Here is a 10,582-nt window from a genome sequence, read left to right as displayed (position 1 = left end):
AACTTACATGTGAAAAATCACATATAGATCATTGATGAGATATCACCTGTGAATGTAATTAGATTCTTTTTCAATTTTGATTTAAAGCAAATTATTAGAAATGACTAGCAAAAAGATTTATTTGTCATTTACTTTTTAGTGAGGGTAACAATGCTTAGAATTGTCCCTTTGCTTTGCACCCTAAAGCCTTTGTCGTATCTCAGGCTGTACACCCCCATAAGAGTGGGTGGGATGGCAGCTGCCCCTCTCTTTTGTAAAGCGAAAGAAGAGAACACGAACGAGGCAGGAAAGGAGAACCTGTTTGTCCCATGGTGGGCACCTTCCCTAGCTGATCTCTTGGAAGCGAAGGAACACACAGAGGTTGAGGGTTTATACACTGATTCCTCTAATACTACACTTGAACACACACTCCTTGGAAAGCCTGTCTGTAACCCCCAGGGTTAGACGTATGCTAGTTTGAAGACCATTTACCACAGAGAATTGCTGGCCTAGTTAAGATGAGAGATAGGAAAGAGTATTGAGTTGGTGGTTGAAGAAATAAAGAGGAGCAGACAACCTGGGGAAGAGAAGGAAGATAAGGACCTGCAAAAATTATTGTTGCTGAATCATACGCAATGGTTCATTTGATTTTTTCAAATATTCCATTTTTAATCCTTATGTTTACTTCGGATTTTGAGCCTAGATGTGTATTAAATCATTATGATGAAAGGCTCACACCTACTGAAAGTATCACACCTACTGAAAAGTTAACCCAGTTTTAAGCTCTTATTGATAGTTTTTAAAAATAAAAAAACAAATCACATCTCTGCCAGTGTAGGTAAAACATATTCAATCATCCAGTCTTTCATTCATTCATACCTTAATAAACATTCAAAACTAGGCCAGGCACGGTGGCTCACGCCTGTAATCCTAGCACTCTGGGAGGCCGAGGCAGGAGGCTCGCTCAAGGTCAGGAGTTCGAGACCAGCCTGAGCAAGAGCGAGACCCCGTCTCTACTAAAAATAGAAAGAAATTAACCAGACAACTAAAAAATATATAGAAAATATTAGCCGGGCATGGTGGCACATGCCTGTAGTCCCAGCTACTTGGGAGGCTGAGGCAGGAGGATCGCTTGAGCCCAGGAGTTTGAGGTTGCCGTGAGCTAGGCTGATGCCACGGCACTCTAGCCCCGGCAACAGAGCAAGACTGTGTCTCAAAAAAATAAAAATAAAAAAATAAACGTTCAAAACTATTCTCTAGACCCACCATAAATCACTTTAAACAAAGATTGAATACCGGTGTCTTCCAATTTCTGACACCACAGTAGGGAGCAAACATGGCTCCCTATGTGGAGCTACATGGAGCTACATGGCTCCCAGTGGCTACACGGCGTCCACTGGCTACAGCAAGGCAGTCAGGTATGTCGATGGCAAAAGTGAGGGGCAGAGGAAACATGCAGGTTTCACAAAGGAAACAGCATTGGAATGAAACCTAAATGACTAACAGTGGTCAGAGAAACATTTCAGGCAGGGGTCAGATGTGGTGGCTCATGCCTGTAATCCTAGCACTCTGAGAGGCTGAGGCAAGAGGATCACTGGGGGTCAGGAGTTCGAGACCAGCCTGAGCAAGAGTGAGACCCTGTCTATACTACAAAAAAAAAAAAAATAGAAAAAAATTAGCCAGGTATGGTGGTGTGTGCCTGTAGTTCCAGCTACTCTGGAGGCTGAGGCAGGAGGATCACTTCAGCCCAGTATTTTGAGGTTGCTGTGAGCTATGACGACACCACCACTCTAGCCCAGGTGACAGAGGGAGACTCTGTCTCCAAAAAAAAAAAAAAAAAATGAGGCAGGGAAGACAATGAGGTCTTGTTGATGGATTTAATATGTTAGAAGATGAGCTAGGATACTCTCCAGTAACTCAACAAAAGTGCTTTAAATACTAATGAGTTTAACTCACAAACATGAAGTCCAAGGGTAAGCAGTTCCAGGAATGCTTAGTTCAATGGCTTAAAAACATACTCAAGAACTCAGTTGCTTTCCATTTGGGGTCTACCCTGCAAAGATTTGACTTTCATCCCATGTGCCCACCCTTATGGAGGCTGCCATAGCCTCAGTCATCCAATCCTTGCATAAACACAATCCTTGCATAAACACAATCAAAACCAGAACAGCCATTTCTCCTGGTGTGTCTCTTCTTGTCGGGGAATAAAACCCTTTCCCAGGAGACTGGATCTTACATCACAGTTGCATTATTGCCCATGCCTGAATCAATCACTTACAAGAAGAGTAGGATGATCAATTGGGTTGGACCAACCAACTTTCAACTGCATTGTGTGTAGAAAAGTCTATGAAGAACTTGAAACTCAATACCTGGACAAAATTGTGGTTCTGTTGGAAAGGAAAAATGGGATATTGACTCTCAGGTAGTAAATTAACAGAGTCTGCCTGAACTCTCAGCTCTCTGGCTTAGGTGAAAGGATAAATGTTGTACTCTTCATTGAGACAGGATCCATCAGAGGAGGAGCAGATGTGTGGGAAATTATGGCGAGATTTGGAACATACAGAATTTGGGGTGCCTGCGGGACATTTGGGGAATGTTTGCTAGGCAGTTGAGTATAGGGTCTGGGAGTCATGAGCAGAGTGCTGGTAGGTGAAGTCATAGGCATGAATAGAATTCTTGGTAGAAATACCAGCAATGAGAAGACAGGGTTATGAGAAATCCTTGAGGAAGATTCATCTTTAAGAGGAGAACAGAGAAAGAAAAATCAAGAAAAGAGGTTGAAAGACTGAGATTGAAAGAGGAAAAAGATATTTTCTCTTGAATTCTAGAGGAAGAACAAAGGGATGACAGTGCATAGTTTTGTCAGACTTTATTATGGGCTTTGCCACCATGCCTATGAACTGTCACACAATGAGAATAATGAAGTAGCCGGAAGTAAGAGTGAACAGGAAAAATTGATGGAGTACATGGGCAGAATGTTTTTGATTTTGCACAAATCATTCAGACAGGCCTCACTAATTTATTTTGTCTATTATATATACATAGACAGAAAATCTATTCTCTGCTCCCAGGAAAGGGGAAGCCTGCTATCATAGCTTTCCTTGAACACACAGTGCTGTTCTAGAAAGGTGGAGGAAGGGGACTGGAGAGTGCAGAATCCCTGCAGTATCATTGGTGACTTGGGCAACAGTCTAAAATCTTTATTTGAAAAAAAGTTAGGTGCTGCCTAATGGCTGCAGAGAACAATGTCAGTGGCTATAAAATCTTTAATGGGTGGCTCATAATTTCTTCCTTCCCTTCAAATAAAACTCATGGTTCTTTTTGCTCAGAGAGTTCTTGGATTATGACTTGATTTCAGTGCCACATTCCTCATGACAGCAACACAAGACAGCGGGTGGCAAGTGCCATTAACACCATTTTACATGGGGGAACCCGGAGAAGCCTGGGAGTGAGTCACATAGGGTCACGGCATGGCCAGCTCAGGGCCCAGAAACCATGTTCTCCCTCCAATTCCCCAGTGGATGTGACCTAGAGAGAAACAACCTATATGTGGGTAAACCCACAGCTTTCAAAGACCTTTCCCATCCATTTCCTTATTTAATTTAAGGCTTTGCCACAATCTTGCCACAGTGTTATATTTCCTATCTTGAACTTATCCCAACCATTCCTTCAAAGACTTAGAACTTCGATTATAAATTCCCTAATGATACACTGGCTATCCAGAGTCAAAGTAAATAATGATAATATCATTTCTTCTTTGGAAATGGAAAACGTTCTTTAAAAAAATAATAATAATATAATTTTTCCAGATGAAATGAAGCTTCTCCTGGAACAAAATGATAGTCAATGTTCCATTCAGAAAATGCCACTTGGAAAAGTCAATGAATCCATTTGGATTTCAAACTTCTGAGTCATTTGGGATCCCCTGATCTCTCTGCTTTGAAATTGTGAGCCACTTCCTATTCTTTTTATGACAGTTCAGAAGATTTACTGTTAGAACTTCTTATTTTTCCTTTCCTAATATTTTAATTTCTCTCATTCAGAATAAGTTGCAATCATTCTTTTTCAGTCACAAGATGGCTGCATTTGAGCTTAATATACAACCCCATGTAATCAGAGAGACGCGAATTAAAATAATCATAAGATGCCATTTCAAATGTTTCAGGTAGGCAAAGAGTAATAAATCTGGTAACACCGAGTGTTAGAGGTATGTGCTGTAGCAGGGACTCACGTGTTACCCAGGGCAGAGGAGGCTGGTACAAGCACTCGGAAAGCAACTTGACAAAACTTAGTCAAGCTCAAGTGATACAGATCCTATGACCCGGCATTTCCACTTCTTGGTGTTTCCTCTAGAATAACTCTTAACAGATGGACATAAATAAACACATACAGAAATATTCAGTGCAGGCCTATTAGCAATAGTGAAAAAGTAGAAGGAACCCAACTGTTCCTCAGGAAGATGAATGGATTGACTGTGTTTCATATTCAGCAGTGGACAGTAGAGACTCCTACAAATATCCATGTGCAGATGATCTCAAACACATTCTTTTTGGATAGAAAAGTTGCAAAAGGGCCGGGCACGGTGGCTCAAGCCTGTAATCCTAGCACTTGGGAGGCCGAGGCGGGCGGATTGTGTGAGCTCAGGAGTTCGAGACCAGCCTGAGCAAGAGCGAGACCCCGTCTCTACTAAAAAAATAGAAAGAAACTATATGGACAGCTAAAAATATATATATAGAAAAAAATTAGCCGGGCATGATGGCACATGCCTGTAGTCCCAGCAACTCGGGAGGCTGAGGCAGTAGGATCGCTTAAGCCCAGGAGTTTGAGGTTGCTGTGAGCGAGGCTGACGCCACGGCACTCACTCTAGCCTGGGCAACAGAGTGACACTCTGTCTCAAAAAAAAAAAAAAAAAAAGAAAAGTTGCAAAAGAAGAGTGTGGTACTGTTTAGGAAAAAATGAATTACACACATACAAACAGACTCTCATACACAAAACATACACACTGAAAACATCAACAGGGATGATGTAGACTGACTTTAGGATGCTGGTCATGTCACGGAGGGTATGAGAAGCGATGAGGACAGAATGATATTTTAACAGTCTCTATTATTTTTTTGCAAAATTGAAAGATTGCAAAATAAAAATGAGAACTATCAACACTGTTTTCATCTTGCTGTTGAGTACATAGGGTGTGTTATATTCTCTGTCTTGCTCTACATTTGAAATATTTCATAGTTATACATGTTAAAATTGAAAGCTCCTGTTCTGGCAAAAGAGCCCAGCAGTAAAGGGAAGGTGATGACTAAATCAGATAGAAAAAGTCTGGAGCAGGACTTGGCACTGGTTTTCTGTAAATGGACAGAAAGTCCATATTTTAGACTGCAGGTGTTAGGTCACTGTCTCCACTACTCACCCACTCTGCTTTTGAGACAAGGCAGCCTTGGACAAAACATAAATGAAGGGGTGTGGCTATGTTCCAATACAGCTTTATTTACAAAAACAGACCTCAGGTTGGGTTTGATCTGTGGGCCATGGTTTGCCTCAGTTTACGGTTTCTAGAGGTAAGTGGTTTCAGCAGACAAGCCATCTTAGGCTACAAGGGTGATGCTGGGGCCAGGGAACATCCGGATCTTTTTCTAGAGAGTTATTTGGGCAGATAGACCATTACCGTCCCAGTCTAAGAACCCAAATCATCAATGCAGTATCTTTAGTAGCGGAGGCTGTGGCAGTATTAGAACTCGTAAAAATAATCTCTGAAGTTTAACATTGTTGGGGATTTTGCTTTGGAGGTTTCTGTTTGAGTCTTTCTTCACTTTGGTGGTGACAGCAAGTTTATGCCAGGTGTGCCTATCAATATTCAGCCCTGGGAGCCTCCCTTCAACCTTCCAAGGATGCCCGGGAATTCTTAGGTCACAGAAAATGTCTCAGCCCCATCCCGATCCCCATTCCTGCATAGCCCCGTACTGCCTTGACCTGACTTCTACAACTCAGTAAGGTCACCCTGGGAGGGAGCTCATCAGCTTAGCTGTACCCTTGGCCTTTGGTCACTTGCGTTCACCTGTCAGGAAGGATGACTCAGCACTGCTGTAGCCTTTCCTAGAAATCAGGAAACTGTATTGCTCAAGCTCCTGTTGGCAGAACCCTCTTCAGGTCTTGACACTTCTAAGAAGGGCTGATAGAAGGGCCCTGGGATGCTTTAGCTGCCTAGATACTCGACTGCTTTGGCCTCTGCAGCCCCTGTTCTGGTATCTACCATGGCCAGGCCCAAGGGCATTCACTTAAGAGAAAAACACTTCCACCGCCTCTCTCTCTGCACCACCAGCTTTGGCCCACCCAGTCTGCTCAGGCCATCAGCATTCACAGTCCTGACACCCCTTGCCAAGTGACAACATCGCCAGGCCAGAAGGATGGTTCATAAAACCAACAGCATTTATTTATGAGTTTCTTCTGCTAGAAGCCAACTACAAGATGTGAGAGTAAAATGAAGTATCCTCATGCTGTCGTTCCTGGCAGTTGTCACAACATTCTTGAGAAGTTAATTGTACGCCAACCATTTTTCTGAGTAGCAAAGTGATTCAGGACAGAGCAGGATGCTAAAGTACTAAATTCAGGTCCTGGAGGGGCCCGGTGACGTATGCACACAGGGACAGTTGGTGAACTGGAGACAGAGGCATGCACGTTTGTTCTCTCCCCCAGGACCCCTACGCCACCAAGGGCCGGCAGAGGAGGAGCCGTTGGCTTCATTGCTTTAACGCCCTGAAGAAAAGAGGCTGCAGCCTCATAGACACCAGGGCAGAACGCCTCTGGCCTGTTTGCCTGTTTGGACACTGAGATGCCACGTTACTGCTGCTGGGTGTGAAGGAGGAAAAAAAGGAGACACAGGAAAGGATAGAAGAGCCTGAGGTGGTCCCAGTCATCTAGATTTCAGCAGCCTCTCTTCCCTTTCCTGAAAATTGGAGGTTTGCTTTTCTTCTTAGGTTCCTGGGAGACACAACTTTTAAAGGTGATGCTTTGAAAAGTTTGAAAGCGTTCAAAGGACGCATGTTGTTAAACCGCCGCATCTACTACTGTTGACTATAGGAGCTTTGGTCCCAAATGAGTCTGAGCACGTTCTCTCCGACGACGAGGCGGACCTGCTGAGTGGCCGCACGCATTTCTGAGCCCGTCCACCCCGCGTGGGAAGCTGTTCCTGGAACCAGGATTTGAGGACCCGGCTGACTCTGTCAATCTTTCCTGGCTGGGACTCGCAAACTCTTGGTTGTGTTTACCCAGGATGTTAATAATTTTGGAAATCATTAAAATGGAACCAAAATACTTTCTTTTTAAGAGGCTACTGAGATCACAAGTCATTCCGCAAATATAATAAGCTGTGTAAGCTGAGCATGTCCAATACTCAACACTTGCCACGAGCCAGCTGGAAGCGTGGCCATTTTCATATGACACCTCGTGTGTGGAACTAAGGAGGAATGAGAAGAGCCTTCTAAAAACTAGGCCTTAAAAGTGCAATAATTGTGTTGGACAAACTGTTTTAAAAAAAAAAAGAGAGAGAGAGAAAAAAAACTTTCTTTTTGTCCCCGCTCTCTGCTCTCAACTGCCCGTTGTCATCTCTGTGACCTAACTCCCGTGCTTTCGCCAGTGTCATCATCCTAAGGAATCCCATTAGGATTTTAAGGGACCTGCTTAGTTGTCACTTTCTATGCTCTTCCTGTTCCCTCTCCAGGCAGACCCAATGCTTTTGCTTTGCACCCTCACTGTCATTTGGGGTCACTGGTGTTCATCAAAGTTACCTGAGACAATTCTTAAAAATACGGATCTCAGATCTCACCCAACCTACTGATTCAGAATGCTTTGGGGTGGACCCTGGAGTCTGCATTCTAAAGCACCGCAGGCGATTCAGATGTTGTTGCTGGCAGGACCACAACTGTACGAACCTAGGCCATTGCTGCTGTTTTTAGCCAAGAGGCAGCGGTGCTCACCCGCAGCTCAGATTTCACAGCCAGGATGCCTGGATTTAAGTATTTTACATACTACTGGTTATATGATCTTGGCAATCTCTCATTGCCAAGATTGCATAACCAGTCCTCATCCATAAAATGCAGAAAACAGTAGTACCTACTTCATAGAACTCTGATAATTAAATAGGTTCATACAAGAAGGGAAGCTATCAGTGTCTGATGTGCTTTGAGAACTAATAAATATGTGCTACTAACATTAGCATGGATAAATTTATGACATTTATTAACAATTTGAGAAATTCAACATGCTTAATATTAAATTTTAGTCATTCTCTATACTTTGGGCTGATTAATATAATATTATAACTAATAGTCGCTATTATAACTATATAGTGACATATAGGGAGATTATTGTTGCATGTCCACTTTAGGGGGTGCATGTAAAAGGAATGGGAGTTTATTCAGCTCTGTAAGTGGTAAATACGCAGAGAGGGAGTGAATAAACATGAAGACGATGCTGATGACAACAGCTGTGTCGGGAGCTACAGCTGTGAGACGAGACGGTTGTCATCTCTGTTGCTGGGTAACTGCTAGTGTGCCTTGAGGCCACTCAAGAAACTACAAACATTGAAAGTGGGAATTAAACTTTGAAGTCCATCTTTCCCTTTAGTCAGACTTCGGTTTGCCTCCTACAAGACACATTTCAGACAGAGTAAGACTCATTGCTCTGCGATTCCCATCCCCGTTGAACTTGTGTGATAGTGTCCTAACACAAAGACTGAAAATATAATACATTCCTGTAAGCAAGCTTTGCATTGGCATCAGACAGTTTTAATGCAACCTGGAAAATGTCTCTGTTCACTACCAGGAATTGGTTTTCACTATGAGAATCTAATTTATGACTCATTTGAATGATTTGAATATCTGTGTGCAGATGTCCCGTGCTAAATGTTATATATTATTTATAAGTCATGCTAAGCAGAGACGCAACAATTTTCCTAGTCTGTGTCCATTTCTAGCTTGAATACTCGTCTTTAAGAAACTTGCGAACCACACCCACCTTCCTTCTACTTTTTACTTATTAATTTTTCTAATCATATCCATGTCTAGTGGTTAATTTTGATGGCTCTGGAGGTAGATGTCTGGCTTTAAATCCTGGGCCATTGCTCAGTGGTCGTGTGACCTTGGGCAAATAACTCAACCTCTGTGGGCCTCAGTTTCCTTCATTATAGAGTAAGGATAATAATACCACCTCCCACTTCAGGCTGTTTTTAGGATCAAATGAAATATCTATCACCTAGAACATACTAAAACACAGTAAATGTTGGTTATTAACTATTATTGGTACTTCTGCAAACTGGCTCGAGCTATCTCTTGACAGCATTTGCTTTGCAATTCTGTGATTGTTCAACATGTGTGTGTTTCCTAACTGTATTATAAATTACTTGCTGACCATTTTGTCCCTCTCCTTGTCTTGGGGCATTATGTGGGTGCCATCAACAGCAGTACACAAATGTACTATTTAGTCACTTCTCGCCTCCACCTGCCGCTGGGCAACCAGTAGTCAGCCCCGCCCCGCCTGTCACCTCTCGAAATAAAACAACTCTACAGCACTAAAAGGAAAACCGCGGATCGCGCACTCCATCGTCCATCCCAACCAACCCCTCTGACTATTCTTCTCGTTGCAGGATGTTCGGAGGCTTCTCCTGTCCTTGTTCTTGGTGGCCGTGCTGGCGAGGGTGGCGGGAGCCCGGGAGAACCGGCCGGCGGGCGCCATCCCCTCGCCTTCCAAGGACGGCAGCAGCGACAACTCGGAGCGATGGCAGCACCAGATCAGGAGGTGCTGGCCTCCAGCCAGGAGGCCCTGGTGGTCACCGAGAGCAAGTACCTCAAGAGTGACTGGTGCAGGACGCAGCCACTGCGGCAGGCGGTGGCGAGCAGGGCTGGGGCAGCCGCCGTCCTCCCCCCCTCTGCCGGGCCAGGGCGACTCCTAACATCCCGCGGCACGTGGAGGAGGAGGAGGAGGAGGAGGAGGAGTCCTTCCCGTCCTGCGCCTTCTGCCTGCCCCAGCGCGTCACCTCCGTCCTCGCGGAGCTGAGTGCCCCGGCCTGGACCCGCCCTTCCGACTCAGAAAACTCCAGAAGGTGAAGCAGCGCAGGTGCGTGTCCGTGAACCCGAGCGACTCGGACAAGCAGTGAGCGTCCCCGAGGGCGCAGGCCGCTCTGCACGCGCCCCCGCCGCGGGTCGCGCCGCCCCCGTCCCCGTCCCCGTCCCCGTCCCTGTCCTCCGAGCCCACTCACGCGCTGCCTGGTGTCCCCACCCCCGCAGCGGCAAGCACGTCTTTTGGGGCTGACGGTGTCCTTGTCCAGCACGTGGACCCACCGCAAGTGGAGCTTTGCCGATGTGTCCCTGACCGACCCCGGCCCCACCAGAGCCTCCGGAACCGGGTTGTGGATCAGGCCCGAAGGAAAAGGCTGGAAAACCACCGCCACCTGCCACCTAGCCGTCGGAGTGACCTTGCAGGTGATGCGCTGCCAGTCCGGCAGTGATGTTTCCACCGTGTGGAAAAGCGAGTAGTTCCCTGGCCTCCCCCGACACTCCGGCCCGCCCCCTCCCGCGGGCAGCGGAGGGCGAAGGATGCGTCACTC

At 45.3% G+C, this 10,582-nt stretch overlaps 1 pseudogene; it reads left to right on the top strand.

Annotated features, from left to right (window-relative positions):
• The first annotated feature begins 1,325 nt into the window (after positions 1 to 1,325).
• LOC123626718 lies at positions 1,326 to 10,132 on the top strand (annotated as a pseudogene).
• The last annotated feature ends 450 nt before the right edge of the window (positions 10,133 to 10,582 follow it).

Source organism: Lemur catta, chromosome 22 (assembly GCF_020740605.2).
Source record: "Lemur catta isolate mLemCat1 chromosome 22, mLemCat1.pri, whole genome shotgun sequence".
NCBI lineage: Eukaryota > Metazoa > Chordata > Mammalia > Primates > Lemuridae > Lemur > Lemur catta.
Note: the sequence above shows the minus strand (reverse complement) of the source record. Positions and strands in the feature narration are given on the sequence as shown.